This window comes from Myodes glareolus, chromosome 12 (genome assembly GCF_982192425.1).
Source record: "Myodes glareolus chromosome 12, mMyoGla1.1, whole genome shotgun sequence".
NCBI classification, from domain to species: domain Eukaryota; kingdom Metazoa; phylum Chordata; class Mammalia; order Rodentia; family Cricetidae; genus Myodes; species Myodes glareolus.
Window position 1 is genome coordinate 73,334,574 of NC_142037.1, and position 20,114 is coordinate 73,354,687.

Below are 20,114 nucleotides of genomic sequence, written 5' to 3' on the forward strand. Positions count from 1 at the left end.
GACATCTCAGACATATTCATCTCTTTTTCAGAGAAGCATTTCATTGCCCAGGTTTCAGAGTTGTAAAGAAGACAGCTTAAGAAAAGTGTCTCATATACTTGTAACTTTGTGTTGTCGTGAAGTCTCGTGCTGACCAAACCTCTCCTACGGCCTGATGAAGTCCTCGCTATCCCTAACTGTCTGTCCCTTGATGTCTGAAATAGTTCGCTTTTTGAACTAAGGCTTCCTCCCAGACAGACAAAGATGAGTGCTTGAGGTCCTGAGTCTGTAATAAGGAATCACTGTATGCCTATTCCATGTGTTGTATCTCAGTCTTCTCAACGTTTACTTTTGTACCCGGGTTTTTGCTTGCTTAAACTATGTTCATAAAAATACTAGAAGATGGCTATAGATAAAACTTTGTATCAGTCAAAACCTATGGAAAACTAAGTGATCAGTTTAAGACAATCGTAGGAGTATCGCAGGGATGTGATCTCGAACCTCTGCTCTTTAATCTATTCCTGAAATTAAAAATTGTAACAGCCATGAAGGATGAGAAGATAGGCATGCAGGTAGGTGGTGTATGAATCAATAATTTGTATTTCACTGATGATAAAGCACTACTTGCTGAAAGTCCATAAACAAAATATAAGACATTAAAAAAAAGAGAATCTCATGTGTTGAACGCAAGTATAACAAATAGGTACACACACACACACACACACCACCACCACCACCACCACCACCACCCAGAAATGCCAGGATATTCTGGAAGACAAATCTATGAATATTAAGAATAGAGGAAAGAGAAGTAAGACAAATCAAAGGCAAAAAAAAAATATTTTCAACAAAATGTTGGAAGGAATCATGCCGAAAGGGAATAGTTGGCGATAGCTACTCAAATTTGAACATATTAATAAAATAAAAACAAAACCACACAAAGAATCAAAGAAATGAAGTGTTCATTCTTGAACAAAATCAGTTATATTGTTAAACCCTTAGTCAACATAATTAAAAAGTATAGGAAAAGATTGAAATTTTAAAATTAGAGACATTGCAACAAACACTAATTAGATGCAGAAAATGCCTTTGTTGAAATCCAACACCTTTTGTTGTAAAATACTGGGAAGACAAGTGATACAATTATTAACGTGATGAAGACAGTATACAGCATGCCCATAGTCAATTGGCATGAACCCAACCAGAAAAAATTCAAAACACTTATGCTAAAATCAGGAACATTATAAGCATAAACATTCTTTCCATACCTATTTAAACAGTACTCAAGGTCTTTGCTCAAACAATATAAATCAAAAAGAAACACAAGTAAAGGAAGAAGTCAGAGTATCTGATGTGTGATTTTCCTCTGTATGCTATGACTATGTTTTATTACCTTGACTTATTACCATAAGTCAAAATGCTCCTTTGGCTTATGGTGGGGCAGAATACAGCTAGGTGGGAAAACTAAACTTAATGCAGGGAGAAAGAAGGTAAAGTCAGGCAGATGCCATGTAGCCGCCCAAAAAGCAAGATGGGAGGTAACAAACCATGAGCCTCATGGTAAAATATAAAATAATAGAAATGGTTAATTTAAGATGTAAAAGTTAGTTAAGAAGTCCGAGCTAATAGGCCAAAGAATAGGTATGTAATTATTATTAAACCTCAGAGTGGTTATTTCATAAGTGGCTTTGGGAACAGATGGGCAGAGAAAAATCAGTACAGATGGATCAGCAGGATGGAAGATAATTCTAACTATAAGTATCTTTATTTTAAAATGATAAGATTTGTTAATTAAAAACCCTAAAATATCTATTAGTAAACTCCTACAACTGGTCAAAATCTTTCAGCAAAATATCAGAGTACAAATAGAACACAAAAATTGAGGAGACTCTTTGGAACATACTAGAAACAAATCAAGAAAGAAATCAATGAGATGATACCTTTCACATGAGCATTATAAAACATCTAGGAATAACTCAACTAAGAAAATAAACATCTAGTATAACAAATATTTTAAAACATTGAGAATAAAAACAGACACGATAACAAAAGGTAGAAAGTTTTTCCATGTTCACGGATCATTAGAATGAATATGGAGAAAATGGCTATCCTATAAAAAGCAATCTCTTGATTCAACACAATACTCATCAAAATTTCAACACACTTCTTCCCATGAATTGAAGAACAGAATTTCCAACTTCATATGTAAATACATACTAACACAAAGAAAACCTCATAGTAGTGAAAATAATTCTGAATTATGGGCAAGAAATACTGTGAAGTTATCATCATCCAAGATTTCAAGCTATACTAAGGAGCTACGATAATGAGATAGCATAGCATTGACATAAACACAAACACATTAATCATTGAGTTTGACTTGATCCAGACATAAGTCCACCCACCTATGGGCATTCGATTTTTTATCAAGAAGTCAGAAAGACACAATAGCAAAAGAGTCATCTTCAAACGGTGGTGGTCAAACTGTGGAACAATGGTTCTCCACCTGTAGATGGTGATCCCATTGGGCACAGAATGACCTTTCATAGGGGACACCTAAGACCTTCAGAAAACACAGGTATTTGCATTATGATTTATAACAGTAACTAAATTATAGTCAAGAAATAGTAAGAAAAATAATTTTATTTTTCATGCCACCACAGCAAGAGGAATGATAATAAAGGGTAACAGTATTAGGAAATTTGAAAACCACTGCTCTAGAAGAATGCAAATACATTTTTATCAATCATTTTGCTCAAATTCATCCCCAAATTGTCAAAGACACCAAGGTAGTGTCAGATAATCTGAGTCTGGTAGTAGAGAAACTGGGAAATATTATTGAACTTTTAGACAGGAAATATCTTTTTGAACGGGGCAGCAGTAGCAGAGACACTAAGACCAACAATTATGAGACTTCATTACACTGAAACATTTCTATATATGATGAAAACCATCATTCTTTGAGTATATTGGGAAAAGACCCTTACTAATTTTACATTGAGAATTACTGTCTAAAAATACAAAGAACTCAAAAAGCTATATATCAAGAAAACCAATAATACAACTTAAAAAATGAGGAACAGAAATAAACTGTGTTTTCCCTGAATAAGAAACACAAATGTCTAAGAAACACTGTTAAAATTTTCAACATCCTAATAAGTAGAGAAATCAAATCAATACTTCTTTGTGATTTCTTATTATGTCAGGAAATAACCATGACCCATATAACAAACAACAGTCTATGTTTGACAAGAGAAGGGGTAAAGGGGACACTGACCTTTCACCACTCTGAAATGTCCACTGTTGCCATGTATCACATGCTTTTCAAGACTGGTGGAAAAAGCTGACTGTTACAGATAGCACGTATATCATTGAGCAGCAAAAAGTTGAGCCGATGCCTGACCAGAGCTTTCACAGATACTTACCGGTATTCATGGTACTGGAAGGCATTCTGTATGCTTTCAGGGGTGAAAGGTAATGACCAACCCAGCTAAAATTGTGTGATCTCCAGAAGTGAACTGCCTGTAAAATATGCTGGTGCAATAATACCATATAAGTTGTGGGAGTTACTAACCATTCTTGATTGAAAGTCCACTACATAAGATGGAAGCCATATTGATACTGCCAAATATCAAGGGCCAAGGTGACCAAGAACTTAATGAGAGATTGGCCAGGGACATCGGGAACGATTAAATACTATTTAAGCACTGTTCTTCTGTTAAATGATCACAATATGATGTGGGAGTCCATTCTGTTGCTGTAATTTCCATTAATGAATAAAGAAACTGCTTTAGACCTATAGCAAGGCAGAACTTAGGTAGACAGAGAAAACTGGACTGGATGCTGGGAGAAAGAAGGGTGGAATCAGGGAGATGCCATGGAGCTGCCACCAGAGATAGATGTGCTAAAACTTTGCTGGTGGCCACAACCTTGTGGTGATACACAGATTAATAGAAATGGGTTAAATTAATAAGTAGAGTTAGCCAATAGGAAGTTTGTGTAATTATTCTCTCTAGGCAGCCTGGAACCAACAAGTGGCCTCTCTCCTACTACGACAATAAAACAAAAAAATGACTCATAATGATAGTCTACTATGCTATGGATAAATGTCTCACTCAGGAATCGTCAGAAAACTCTCCTGATACAGAGAACTACAAATGGGCAATAAACAGATATTGATAGACATTGGAACATTCAGTCTTATACTGGCTGTCTTTATCAAACCCTTTTTTTCTCTAGATTCATAGATCCCTGCAAAAGAGGTGGCAACAAGATAATTAGTGTCAAATGGCGTGGAAGATACCAATGAATGAAAACATGGCTTCCAGACACGTGCTACACATATGAACTCAGAGAGACTATACAAGCAGACACTGCGTCTGCACAGATTTCAGCCAGAAAGTGTCACGGCAGTCATTGAGAGTGTGAAGATGGCAGGAGCTTTAATCAACACTGAAGAATCTATCTGTAAGCGACAACTGCTCAAAAAGGAAAAAGTCAGTTTTCGACAAAGGAGTCCCACTGGTTATCCAAATCACACTTAAGTTCCAGTTACATGCCCAGCATTAGTAAGTCAAAGAAAAATGATCTCAATGGCACTTTTCTGGTCTTTTTTTTTTTTTTAAATCTCATATTGCTTTAGTTGTCAATTTTTTAATCTCACTTTTCTTTTACTTGTACATTATAGTTACAGATTTTATGTTTTCAAACATTGTATGTTTTTGTGTCTGTGTATCTTGTGCTTTTTGCAGTTTTTTTCATGTTGTTTTTATTCGGACTTTTTTAAAATTTTTAATTGACTCTTTTCTATACATATGGAGAGAAAAGGTGTGGATGTGTGATAGAGTGGGAGGATCAGGGAAGAGAAGCAAATGGGGCACGGAAACTGTGATCAGAAAATACTGCAGGAATTTTAAGTTAATAAAAAAATACATGAAAAAATTTAATGGCAAAGAACAATATAAGTTTTTTATTTTGTACTATTCATGTAATCTTAATTTAAAATTATGTGATTAATATTAATGTCAGTCAAAATTAATTAAATTAAAATATTTTAAACCTTATCTAGAAGAGAAGAAATACACTTCCGGTAGATGAGACTACCACACAGTGTGGAATACAACAATGGTTGGAAGGGGGAAATCAATTTTTTAACAATGTCATATGAGTATTTAGGCACATGTTTATCAATTTAAGAGTTTTTTTTCATAAACAAGAGAAGAAGAAGTTGGAGAATTGAAGAAGCCAGGAGGGTCAAGGATACCTGGAGAACACCGTCCACGGGATCCACTAAGCAGGTTCACAGTGCAGGATCTGTTGAAAATACGTTCCTGTGAGAGTCCTAACAGTGGAGTAGGTGCTATCTCCAACTTTCTTGTACGTTCTTGGGTTGCTTTGCCCAGTCTTAATAGGAGGGTTTGTGTCTGGTCTTACTGCATCTTTTTATGTTATCCTCAGTTGATATCACTGAGACTCCTGCTCTTTTATGAAAGGAATGGCGGGTGGGTAAATAGAAGGAAGGCTGGGATGAGTGGTGGGAGGGATCACTATGACCGGGATGCATTTCATGAGAGAAGAATAAAAAGAAAATATAATAAAAATTTCCTTATCAATATGTTTATGATAACTGATTATTGTTTGATAATTTGATATATTTTTAATTCATTGATAGCTTCATACATATAACGTAAATGCTCTACCACCAATAGATGTCAATTTTTCTGGATTAATTTATATTTGCCAGAAAGAAAGTATCATCTCAAAATCAAATTATGAAAACATGATCGATGAATGAGAAAACAGAACAGTCTATTTTACACAAGTAGAAGCAATGTTGCTCAGTTAGTGTTTGTGGCAAACTAATAAGTTCTCATAGAGAGCAAAATTCATTGTTATTGAGATATGTCATAATCAAGTTTCAAACCTAATAGCTATAGGTCAAATAGTTACTGATACTCGCAACCTGTAGCATTAAAGATTAACTAGTTTATGAAAAAAAGACTGCTAAAAATCTGAATTTTGAAATCTAAGATACTTATTTTAAAACAAATAGGAGAGAAGTACAAAAAAATGGCATGTGCAGCCAGAAAATTACAATCTCTAGCTAAATCAATTTTTGTTCTTACATTTTTACCATGAACACATTCTTAACAAAGTGCATTTACTGAAAACTAATAACTTCTGGAATCAAGATTTATAATATCCATCCAGTATTAGACTTCTTGTCTTTCTGCATGAAGTGCTGTCAGAAGAGAGGTATATTGTGGAATATTTTGATTCAATCTGTCCTAATGACTCACATTTTGGAAGCTGGCTGTGCTTAAGCCTTCCAGAAAGGGGTGCGTGACAAATTGGGCAACAAGTAAGCATCTCATTAGCTCTTAGCAAATGTCAAACTCATTTACACATTCAGAGAGTTAATGATGTGTTTCTAGATATTTTCCTATAAATTACTATTTTCTACCTAACTTTAGAACACCTAAAGAGTCATGATTTTCATTTTCTGAATCATAACAATTAAACTTTTTAAATAATTTAAGTAATGATCAACTTGAGAAATCTGTGAGAACTAATACCTTAAATGGTGTTCTATTCTTTGGGATGGATTAAAATGATACATGATGCATAAAAGTGTTTATATAGCATATGATAAAATACATTTTTTTCTGTTTATATTACAATTGAAAATACATGAATGATGTATGATACTGTATACCTACTTTCAGAGTTTGTATCTTCCTAAGCATGTAAAGAGCTATGTGAAACATAGCAAATGAATTAGTTCTGTATAATTTATATTTTGTAATCTCTAATTAGATAGAAATGAGTGGTTTCCTTTAGTATAATTACTCATTTTACCAAAAGAAAAATATGTAGCTATACCATATTCCCTCCAAAATATTAGAATGAAAGAGTAGCCTGATGGAAACAAATTATAATATGATTTAAAAGACTGGATTCATATGGTACACAGTGAATAATTTAAATATCCCAAGAATCTTAGTAAAGAAGCTTAACACCGGACCTTTTTTCTAGAAATATTTTCAACCTTTATCCTGTTTCATCATACTTGTGCATGCTTCCCACAACAGCATAATTGATAACGTTCTTGTAGGAGGGCCAGGGATAGACAGATTTTTATAGCAATCAGTCTTTTATTTATGCCATAATTTCTTGATAAATCTAAGAGGTGATTCTTTGAGAAGCTAAATAATACTGGGGAATTCATGGTCCATTTAATCAAAGAAAGAAAGTGGTGACCCAAAATAACAGAAATAGAAATGATATTATAGGGAAATATTGCAAGAGATATCTTAGAAATTTACAATATTGTTTTGAAATTCTGTAAAAATCAATATTCAATTTGGTTAGAAGAAAAGAAATAGAAGAATCTCTAGATGCATCAGAACCACCAAAGTTAATAAACATAAAAATAAACAAACAGACTTATGAAATTTCAGGAACTCAAAACTGTAATAAAAAGCATTCTGATAAAATAAAAAGAAAAAGAAGTAAACAAAAGGGGCTGGAGAGATAGCTCAGCGGTTAGGAGCATTGCCTGCTCTTCCAAAGGTCCTAAGTTCAATTCCCAGCAACCACATGGTGACTCACAACCATCTATAATGACGTCTGGCCTTCAGGCATACACACAGACAGAATATTGTATACATAATAAATAAATAAATATTTAAAAAAGAATTAAACAAAATACCAAGTTACTGACATATTTACACCAGAATTCTACAAGACATTCAAGGAGCTATAAGCAATACTTCTTATGCTATGTTTTTTAAAAATCAGGAACATTTTAAACTCCTTTTACAAAGCTAATACTACTCTAATATCAAAATCATAAACATGCAATTAATGTAAGAAAATTATAGACCAATATCTCTCATAATCAGACAGGTAAAAAGTTTCAGTGAAGTACTTGCAAACAAAATACAAGAAACATCAAAAAGATAATTCACCATTAAGAATGGAATATATCCTTAAAAATTTATGTACTTTCAGAGCAAGGAGACAAGATCCCAATAAAAACAGAGGGCCCAGACGATCCAGCATTCAGAACAGCTCCAAAGCTGCTAGCTGAGATGATACAGCCTACCACACTTAATCATTTTCCTATCTTTTTTCAGGGTTCCATAAAGATGCCATTGTCCCCAGACAACAGAAATTAATTTTAAGAACATGAGACTTACATTCCCAAGATGTGGGTGTACAGTTTTTGGTCATTCACTGGGATATGGATAAATGCCATTATTTAAGGGTGGTTGGTTACAAGCTGTTGTTTGTAATAGAAGGAAAAAAAAGCTAAATGAAAGAGATTATTCAGGGATCTTGTTTTGAAAAAATGGCAAGAATATAGAAATGATAAGATAAAAGAATAAATTTTGAGCCTACTTTGAAAATAAAGAAACAACTACTTGTGTAAAGTATTTTATATTGTTATGGATTTTACTTTATTGATACAAATTTAAAGTTAATTTGCTATACTATTTGTATGTTGAAGTCTAGCTAGTCATATTTACTTTTCCTTAGTTATGATAAAATGTAAATTAGGTATAAAACTTTAGACTCCCAATGATAAAACAGACAATAGAATACTTTTTTTCTAATTTTGTCAAAGGCAAATAGACTAGATATTATAATTGTAATTCTTACTTGATAATTGTTTTGTGGTATATAATTTTACTCTGATAAAGTTACAACCTCCTTTTTTAATTACACAAAAAGTGGGAAATATGAAACATTTCTTCCCACTGTATATGTGTATGCATGTTGCTGCAATTGATTTAATAAAGAAGATGTTGACCAATAGCTGGGCAGGAACATGTTAAGCAGGAGAGCAAACCTGGGAATGCTGGGAGGAAGAAGGGCAGAGTCAGCAGTCTCGGACAGAGATAAGGAGAAGCACAATGGGTGTGCTGTTGTAAGAAAGGTACAAAGCCATGTGAAAAGACATAGATTAAAAAGTATGGGATAATATAAATGTATGAGTTAGCTAGTAACAGCCCTGAGCAATTGGGTAAACACAATTAATATAAAAATATCTTTATGGTTATTTGGGAGTGGTTTGTGGGACAGAAACTTCCATCTACAGGTAAGAATAAAGAAAGTTTGCAAAGCACGAGAGATGCCATGAGCAATCAATTAAGGCCATAGTGGTAATAAAAGCATCATTTAGAAGTGATTACTTGCCTCCAATGTACATTGACAATGATAATTGACCTTTATATTGTATCATTTCTTTCTTCCATTTTTCCTTATTTTTTCCTTTTTTCCTTCCTTCCTTGATCCTTCCTTCCCTTTTTCCTTCTCTCATTTTCCCTTGGTTTAGAATTTTTTTTTAAAGTATTATGTCATAACTTGAGAATCTCATATCAAAACATTGATATGGGAATATCATTTTGTTTATTTTTCATATTATATTTTATTTATAATATTTATTGTTTCCTTATCCTCACTCTAAACACTCTCATGTAACTTTCCCCACTCTCCTTAAAATTCATGGCCTACTTATTTTTCATTTGTTACTTTGAAATTATTTTTAAAAAATTTAATATTTTTAAATATTAAGAAATTCACACAACTAGATTTGATCATCCTCAAATGTGGATTTGTGATATTTCATTTTTAAACCCATAAGTACCTAGTTATGTGGTCCAAAATTTCCTGGACTTGTGATATTTCACTGGAGCAGTTGTATTGCAGGAATTACATTGTTAGAACAATTACTTTCTCTTGGGACCTGACAATTGCCAACAGATCCTTGACAATTAATGGGGCTTCATGCCCCACTCCACTCTCCACTCTGAGATTTAGTTTGTTATTGACTTAAATAGGTCCTGTTCATTTTGTTAAGACCAAAAATATTTTATACATGAAACTGACCTGCTCTGTCTTGAATACATTGTATCCCTTGTAGTACCTTACCTACTCTGGTCCTAAAGATTCTCAGGTTTTCTTCAGCAAAGAACCCTGAACTGTGGGAAATGGGACTTTGACCAATTAAGGTTCAGAATTCTGTACTCTCTTAATCTCTGTACCTTGGGAAGCTCTGGATCTCTGTGTTTAATCACTTTATGCTTCACATAACAGCCTTTCTGCTGAAAGTCAAGATGTGCATTAATACATGCCTATAATGATAAGTCAATTTACTATTATGTCCGCTTAAGAAAATAGTAGTTGTTCTCCCCCACTAAGGCTATATATCATTTCTAGATGCTGGTTGAAAGGATGAAGAAGGGAATGGCTTTGGCAAGACACCCAGTCTAAGGAAGCAACTACCATAGTCTTGGGTAAAAGCTGATAAAAGGAATTAAATATAATGCTAAAAGAGGGACAAAATGCATGTAATGAAGTGAAAAATGGAAACAGAATACTGTCCGAGGAAAAAAACTGGGCTATAGTTCAATCATCTTATAGTTAATGGTGTATAGGACTAAAGAATAACAGATATCATTGAAAATTGAAAAACTCTATTGACTTGATTCAGATTCCGATATGTAGTCCAATCTCACTGTGTTCCATATCACATGTCATTAACTTTGGAAAGATCTCTAAAGTGGTCAATAGCTTCTGAGGCCATATCTAAAGTAGTTATCAAATTTCTCCTGCATTCCTTCATAGATTATTCTGGAATTTTTGGTGTTTCTTTTTTTGCAATAAGATTTCTCTCTGTAACAGAGATCTGGTTGTCCTATAACTAGCTTGACAGCCCAGACCAACCTCGAACCATTGATTACTCTTGTTGCTGCAACTTAATGAAGTAATAATTTATTTTAGAGAAAAAAATCTTATCATTAATTTTCTCTGAAGCCTTATTAATTTTGGTGTCTTCTAAAAAAATTAACAAAATTCATAGTCCATTTGGTAATCTCGTTATGATTACTCAGGAAAAACATTACAGTGATTGCCTATGAATGGAGCCAGAGAGCTTAACTGATGATTTTCTCCTATGTACAGATTCTTGAAACTTATTTTAATGCTAACCAACTGAAGGTCATTTTTTCATGAATAATTTTTGAAAGTTATAATATTTTTTATCATTTCCCCTCTCCTGTAGCGCCCTCCAATACATCCTATGTACCCCTTGTTCTCTTTCAAATTCACAGGGTCATATATAGTGTGTGTGTGTCTGTGTGTGTGTGTGTCTGTGTGTGTGTGTGTGTGTGTGTGTGTGTGTATGTGTGTGTACCAATTGGTAGGAAAAGACCATTTCTGTCACTCTCTGAATTCTCCAATTGTTTGTTCTCTTTAGGGTTGAGCACCCATGAGCTTTTTTCCTTCGCTGTAAGTATGTCCATTGGTGTCTTGATGGTTGGGTCCTCTTTAGACAGCTGAGTTGATTAGACTTCATGGTCTTACCTTTCACGAGAGACAATCTCACACCAAATTTCCTTTTCTCTGGCTATTACCATCCTAATGACCCAGCTGTAGTTCTTCAGTGCCTTAGATTTTTAATGAAAAACAACTTCCATAATTTAAAACAGTCTGAATATAAATACTTTCCTTACCAAAGAACTCTTTTTAAGGCTCAGTTTATTTTTAAATTATGAGTTATTGTGTGTTAATAAGTGAACTTGTATGTGCACCTGCAAGAAAAGTTCAGAAAAGTACCGGGTACATCCAAGATTGAGGCCCAGGCATTGTTAGCCTCTAATTGTACATGTGAGTGTGTGTGTGTTGGGGGGGTGCTGAGCTCTATTTCAAGGCTAGTACAACATGGAATCTTAGTCACTGATCACTCTCCACCCCTTTAGGGTAAGAAATCTTAGTAGATCCTTTGATCAAAGTTTTTTGATTATTTTTTCCCTCTGTTGTTTTGGAGAAATGAAAATATGAAAAAACAGCAGATTGTTCGCATCTGTAAATTCTCATGTTTTTGTCTTTCTCCATCTATAATGTTTGGAAAGTAAACTAATCCAAGGTTATCGTCTTCTAGTAAGAGTTTCACTAGAGTAGCAAAACCCAGACAACGTTCATTCTAATAGAATCTATAGTGTTTTGTTATCCTCCACATTTATCAGAGGTGAGCTATTAATTATTTGTAAAATTAATTTTTAACACTTCCCCAGGCTTTCTGGTGCCAGCTGTCTGATCAGCATTCGTAGCATGAAGATTTACAATTTTTCCGAAAGCATCAGGGTGTGTGCAATGCTCTCTGCATTGGTCACAAGGGATGAGAACTAAGTGCTGTTTTATGCTCAGGAAGACTGGAGGATTTTATTTTGGTATGAGTAATTGAAAGAAAATTTAATTCTAAAAGGCTTCATGGCCTTATCACTCTGAAAATGTTCTATTTAAGCTCTGCAATGGACATTTAATAATAAAATTCAATAGCATTCTTTTTTGTACATAGCTGTAAATCATTTTCTGACTCATTCTTCTATAAAACAGGTTGTCAGAATTTGACAATTGCTTCTAACTCTTAAATTTCTTCTAATTAATTCAAAACTGGTTCTTTAATTTTTCTTTTCCTTCTTCTGTTCTTTTTTTCTGCTCTCAATATTTGACTACCTACCTTTACTATTTTATATTGTGATTAGTTATATTTTTCCTTTAAGCAATTTAATTATAAACTCATAAGCAACTTAAAAGCAGCATTCTCTTTGTTTGTACCAAACAATTGAACTATGTCTATTTTAAGAGGTAGTATTTCTTCAACAACAATTTTATGCAAGATTCTAACTATTCTCCTACTCTTACCCTGTATTCAAGAATTTAGCATGGTCATTTTATAGAACTGATGAGTGTCCATATGTTGGGACTAATTGAGTCCTAGTCTTCAGCTCCTCTTCCCTGCTAGAAGTTACTAAAAGCTGTGCTTTGCATAGAGCATCAGAGGATGGGATTTTCACCTGTTGTCCATTGACTGCAGGGTATTTAAGCCTCCATGGTGCTATTAAAGAGGGCTTTTGTACCAGCTATTGGAGGTCCGTGTGTTGGTCTGTCTCTGTGCTTGTTTCCTCAACCTCCAGCCCCTTGTCTGAAGCTCGCGAACTGGAGTGTAGCACATACAGCGCAGACAGGGGGCGTGGTGCGCGGCTTCCATAATTATTTTTCAACAAAGAAAGAAATAAAACAAAAGATTACTAAAGTGATGTGTTAGATCTGTTATAGTTTTCCCAAATGATGAGTCTTTTCTCCTTGACTAAAATCATAAGCGATGTTCAGAATATGGTGTTATCAACTTATAAATTTTACACCTCATACTGTGGTAGTTTACAGTAATTCTATTACTAGGGAAATGTCACACTTGTTCTTTTCTGTGTTAACTATGTGTCTATTCTGTGTGTCTAGGTGTAGGTACCATGAATGTATCATTTTATTTTCCCTCCTACCAACTGCACTGTTCCAGTTAATCTGTTCATATTTGTTACACTAAAGTCTGAACGAATCAGTTTCTCCATAGAACAGTTTAATGTGTGTGTGTGTATGTGTGTGTGTGTGTGTATGTGTGTGTGTGTGTGTCTGAAAATATATCTATTGTTATTAACTCTAGTGTACCAGGTTCATTCAACTAATGTGTCAGGTTTTAAAGCTATTTATTTTACTTGTTGACACTAGAATACAATGACATCATTTCTCCCCACTCCTTTTCTACCTACAAACTGTACCACATAGTCCTCCTTGCTATTTTTCAAATTCATAGTTTTTTTTAACTGATGAATATATAAATTTGTAAATGTTCGTATGTATATAATTATGCTTGTGTATATACACATATATTCCTATGCAAATGTGTCTATCTATATGCATAGATGGGGATATATATATATATATATATATATATACACACATATACTTACATAAGTACCAGTCTAAATACATTAAGTACAACTTGATCAGTTTTTGTAATTTTGTATGCTTTGTCTATTTGATTGGAACTTGGCCTACTACATTAATGAAACAAAATTTGTGGAATGTATTTGAGAAGTTCCTGAGAAATTTAGGAAAGGTTGTAGGATCTCTTTGAAGTATTAGAAGTAGCATGCATTTTGCTGGTATTTTTAGATTGAATAAGGGGTGGTAAAGGAGAAAGAATGCAAACCATTAACTTATGACTTTCTCTCTTTTCTCTACAGCACTATGAACTCTTGGTTCTCTCTTGGTTGTATGTCTTCCTAACCAAGATAGACAGCCTTCAACTGATCAATGGAACAAAATAACTCATCCTTAATTTTTTGTGCGTGCGTGTTTGATTTTTTGTCAAATATCTGGTCATAATGACAGAAAAAATACATAAAAATGATTTCTTATTTTCATCATATCATCTTTCTATAAAGGATAATTCAGCCTCTTCCGCAGTAGGCAATGTCATTCCAAGAACCTTGAATACAGTTTCCTGGCACATGACAACTCACACCCAGCATGGTATAAAATGTTTTCTTATTTCATTAAAAATTAATTTGCTTTTTTATTGGAAGAACATTTAAACAACTTTCTAATAATCATTTGGATTTAGCTATGGAGGCTGAGAAAACTCATTATCAATAGTCAAAATTTAGGCATGCAGAATAGCCAATGATACAGTTCCAGTGGGAAGTGCTAAGGCTTACTTGGAAATCTGATAATTGTCGTTTCAACACTGTTCTTTGTGCAAGAACCATAATAATAAATCATGTATGTTTGGTATACTTCCAACTATGAAAGCAGAAGATTAATGTCCCATATGGGGAATATCCCTCTGAGAAAGTGAATTTTCTTACTCACACTCAGCTCAGCAAGAATATTATCTAAACCTGGAAAGTCACTGTGCCATAGGCTTTCTGTAATATACTCATTGCAGTGTTAAACTCTCTTAGAAACATCTTCACAGAGAAACACCAGATAAAATAAAATATACTTATACTCCATGGTTGAAACAAATAAATATAATGTGTAAATAGATGAATGATAGATGCATAGATAGGCAGATAGATGAATAGACAGACAGACAAATAGTCATTTCATTATGAAGTGTTCCTAAAAGATCCTATGTCAGAATATGGTTCTCAGCTGTTGTGACACTTATAGTACCTTTGGAGTTAGAGCAGAAATATGTTACATCAATTATTTTATATTTTTTAAAAATTATTCTTATCCATATCATTTTAATCCATGCCTTAATGTAGTCTTCAGTTGTCTATTCATAAAGTTTGCTATGTAAAATGTACACTTCATGCCACCACCATTAATACCTCCAGAGAACAGGTAAGAAATAAATAATTCTGAGTGGCATTCTGAGATTATTCATTCAGATTGCATGTTTTATCAGATTTCATCCATATATTTTAAATTATTAAAGTCTTCTTACCTCAGGGAACAGTATGCATCAAATTTAATGCTATGCTCTCATCAGCTTTTGTCAAGAATGAACTAATCTTTAATATTTTTATTAATAGCCATATTTTAATTTGACTCTTATAAATGAATTTGGATGTGCATTTGAAATTCAAATTGGGAATTTTAATACGTAAAAATTATGTATTTGTGTCTGCACTTACCCTCGATGTCATCTCTCTGCTAACTATCACCTCAATCCTTAACAACAGAGAGACTACAGATGATCTCAAAAAGCTCCTTGACTTTGCACATATACTCCAACTTTAGCATTTTTTTATTCTGGAAAACAGAGATATGCATTTAGTCATAAATTTGTATTATACTTAAATATAATGCAATGACATTTAGATGTATAACTTTTTTGGACATTTGAAAAATAAGTTAAACATTATACATTTTCCGAAGGCTTACAAATCTAATGCCATTTAATTACAATATAACATTAAATATATCAAATTCTGTCTAGCTTTTTTGTTAAATCCATTTTAACAAATGAAAATTGTAAATGCCTGCCTAGACTATGGAGCTGAGCCTTTAATGGGCATGCCTGAGGCTGTGTACTTAATCCCCATCAGACCTTAAGAGGGATTGACTGATTAAGAACAAGAACAAGAAAGAGGAAAGAATAATCATCACTGAAGGGAAATATATCATTTTAAAACTTTTAAAAGTTCAACATTTTGATTACTTGAGTATGTCTACATTTGCAGATAGATATCCTAATTTCAAAACTAGGTCTTATTGAACAAAACTTTTCAACTGCATTCTGACACAATGTATTAACCAAATTTAAGTTTCTTGTATATTTTTTCTTTTCACAACTCTCTTTAGAACATTCTTAAAATGATGATGTAATTAATAACATGAGATTCATCCCACATATATTTCACCACCATACACACACACACACACACACACACACACACACACATATATATATATGTGGTGTGTGTGTGTGTGTGTGTGTGTGTGTGTGTTTATTATGGAGGGATGGTGTTTCAAAAGAAAAGAAAAGATCATTTGGTAAATGATAAAATGTCATATAAATACCTGCTTTTCAACAGAAAATAATTTACTGACAGTGGATTGGGAATTCTCTAGATAGAGAAGAAAGTCTTCTTCGAAGAATGGACATTGATGTGCAATTGCATTTTTTTGGAATGGCATATTGTTCCAGAAGGTAATATTGGAGACTCAGGGAGCTCATAACACTTATAGAGCTAACAAACTAAGGAAACGTATTAGCCTCAAGTAGTCCTTCTCCAGGATAAAGTTAAGTTGTGAAAAACCATTGAGGGAAGAGCAAACAGAGTAATATGCTCAGAGAAATATGGTGATTCATCACGATTCAACCCCTTTGAGGGAGTGGGCTATTTGAGGCAGCTGACCCAGTAACTGTAATTAATCCAAATAAACTCATTAATTCACTAAGTGAGATGTGGCTGGAATCAGGACTGTGGACTTCTGTTGTCTGGTCTATCTTAATTGAAGAGACACAGAACCAGCAGGAAAGGTATAAACTCCAAATGATGCAGACATGATGGTAAAAATGGAGGAAGAGTCTATAGAAATCAACATCAAGAATACAGTCGTGGGCTGGAGAGTATGTGGCCCAGTGAAGGACAAATCGGGTCAATAGGAAAAAGAAAAGCAGAAAATATTATGGCCAAGGAGATATGCATGGATTTTAAGGCAAATTTAATAGAAATCTTTGAAATGTTCAAGGAAAAGAGTTAAATGTGACCTTAAATGCATTTTAAAAATATAACTTTTTCTGCCTGAGGGAGAATAAGTTAAGTATAAGAAACAATGGGATAAGGGAAAATGAACCAAAAAACTGCTGCAAGTATTTAAATAGGTTGGAATTCATTTCACATCCGTTGGTTGGTATCAAAAATAATTTTTTAGTAAGTGTTTTAGGATCAGTTGATAAGTATGTCTAATGTTTGGTCTTTCAAAGCTGAAGTCAACAATATTCACTGTATAAATAACAATAATTTCTGACTCTTCTCTTTAAGTAATCTTTGCCAGAACATGTCTTCTCACCACTGGCTATTATACTTTGGATATAACAAGACTTTTATTTCTACATATTAAAAAATCAAATTTCAAATATTACAAAAGTTGACCTTAATTAAGTATATACATTAAAAGCAGTTTTACATGTTAAAATCTGTTCCTGACTGACTTGAGTCTGAGTTAAAAATTTGACAGGTAAGTAGAAAAAGGCCTTGCTGACTGCTTTATCATCAGTTTGTACTTAGTCTGCCCCACTGTGTCATAGTAAAATTACTATATTAAGAAACAGTATTGCTAATACCATCTGATTAGTGGTTTAAGGTCTAGTATTGGTGAATTGAGGACAAATAAATAAGTTAGATAATGCTCAATTTTATTCAGGTAATGAATTGAAGGTTGGGACAATTTGCTTGCTTTTTCTGCCACAAAGTCTTCCTCATTTGCTGTTTCTTGCAAAAGTGATGCCTTTAATGTTTCCCCAGAAGAGAGATTTGGTGTTTTCTCCAGAGGCACAGAAAGACAACACAGCTCCTCTTGCCACTGATTCTGCTGATGGATGCAGCTGAAACAGTGTAGCACCATGAGACTCAAACAATAGCTATGTCGCTGTGTTTGTATTTTTTATTATTAAAAAATAATTTTTATTTTACATACCAACACAAGTTTTTCCTACCTCCCCTTCTTCTGTCCTCCCATTTTCCCCTTTTTTCATCTCCCATCCACTCCTTAGAGGGGGTAAGGTTTTCCTTGGGTAGCAAACAAGGTATGACATAACAACCGGAGGAAAGACCAAGTCCCTCCCACCTGTATCAAAACTGAACAAGGTATCCTACCACAGGAAATGGGTCCCAAAAATCCAATTCATAATGGCATTGCCAGGAGCAACACCAAAAGATCAAGCCAATCTCAGGTTTGGTCTCATATAGGATCCTCACTGTCAGAACATAGTCCATGAGCTCCCACTAGCTCAAGTCAACTTTCTCTGTGGTTTTCCCTATCGTGTTCTTGATTCTCCTTGTTCATATGACCCCTCCTACTTCTCTTCAACTGAACTCCTGAGCTCAGGCCAATGCTTGTCTGTGGGTCACTGCAACAGCTTCCATCAGTTACTGGATGTAGGATCTATGATGAAAATTAGGATAGTCACTAATCTGATATAAAAAAAAAGGCCTTTTCCCATACCCTCTTCTCTATTGCTAGGAATCTTAGCTGGGGTCATCCTTGTGGATTCCTGAGAATTTCTCTAACACCAGGTTTCTCCTAAACTCCATAATGGCTCCCTCTATCAAGACATCTCTTTCATTGTTATTCCCCTACATCTTTCCCCCAACTTTGTCTTCTTAATCCCTCATGTTTGCATCCCCATCCCTTCCCTTCTACCCCCTCCCAGATTAAAAAAGATATCAGAAAAGGAAAAGATGTCCCATGCTCTTGGATCTGTAGGATAGACATAGTCAAAACAGCAATTTACCCAAAGTAATCTACATATTCAGTGCAATCCCCTTCAAAAATCCCAACGCAATTTTCACAGACCTTGATAGAAAAATTCCTAACTTCATATTGAAAAACAAAAACTCAGGACAGGCAATCCGATCCTGTACAATAAAGGAACTTGTGGATGCATCACCATCCCTGACTTCAAGTTCTACTATAGAGCTACAATAAAAATAAAGCTTGGTGTTGGTGGAAATATAAGCATGTGGATCAAAGAAATGTAACTGAAGGCTACTCTGATACTAATCCACACACCTATGAACACCTGTTTTTTTTTTTTAACAATGAAACCAAAAGTGTACAATGGAAAAAAAGAAAGCATCTTCAATAAGTGGTGCTGCCATAACTGGAAGCCGACATGTAGAAGAATACAAATAGGTCTGTATCTTTTCCTATACACAAAACTCGAAAGTTGCTGATCAAGGACATCAACATATATCCAGTTACACTGAACCTGCTAGAAGAGAACGTGAGAAGTACCCTTGAATACATGGCCACAAGAGACAACTTCCAAAATATAGTATCAGTAGCACAAACACTGAAAGCGTCAATAAATAAATGGGACCACCAGAAGCTGAGAATTGTCTGTAAGGCAAAGGACACAGTTAATAAGACAAGAAATGGGAAAAGATCTTCACCAACTCCACATCTGACAAAGGGCTGAACTCCAATATATATAAAGAACTCAAGAAACTAGACACCAAAATACCAAATATTCAAAATAAAAAAAATGGGTTACAGATATAAACAGAGAAATCTCAACAGAAGAAATTCAAATGCCTGAAAGATAATTAAGGAATTGTTCAGCTTCCTTAGCCATCAGGGAAATGCAAATCAAAACTACTCTGAGATGTCATATTAACACCTATAGGAATGGCTAAGATCAAAATACTGATGATGCTTATGCTGGACAGGGTGTGGAGTAAGAGTAATACTCTTCCATTGCTGGTGAGGGTACAAACTCGTACAACCACAAATCAGTATAGCGGTTTCCCAGAAAATCTAGTATCAATGTGCCTCAAGACCCAGCAATACCACTCTTAGGCATATACCCAAAAGGATGAACATTCTTGGTAACAAGGACATTTATTTACTCAATTATGCTCATAGTAGTACTATTTGTAATAGCCAGAACCTGTAGGCAACCTAGGTGGCCATTAACCAAAGAATGGATAAAGAATATGTGGTACACAGTGAATTATTACCCACTGATAAAAATCAACGACATCTTGAAATTTGCAGGCAAATAGATGGAACTAGGAATAAACTTCCTGAGTGAGGTAAATCAGACC

The 20,114-nt window shown here is 34.2% G+C and overlaps 1 long non-coding RNA gene across 11 annotated transcripts in view; it reads right to left on the minus strand.

Annotated features, from left to right (window-relative positions):
• The window catches only part of LOC125392243 (uncharacterized), a 238,623-nt gene that overhangs the window by 46,483 nt on the left and 172,026 nt on the right, over window positions 1–20,114 (minus strand). For 9 of the 11 annotated variants that reach the window (XR_015004747.2, XR_015739504.1, XR_015739507.1 and 6 more), the window contains 2 exons: window positions 15,471–15,588; window positions 4,923–5,292 (listed from right to left, as the gene is read on the minus strand). The exons of the other annotated variants lie outside the window; for them this stretch is intronic. This is a non-coding gene — a long non-coding RNA (uncharacterized LOC125392243). Of the gene's footprint in view, window positions 1–4,922; window positions 5,293–15,470; window positions 15,589–20,114 lie in introns of those variants that run through there. 11 annotated transcript variants of the gene reach the window in all.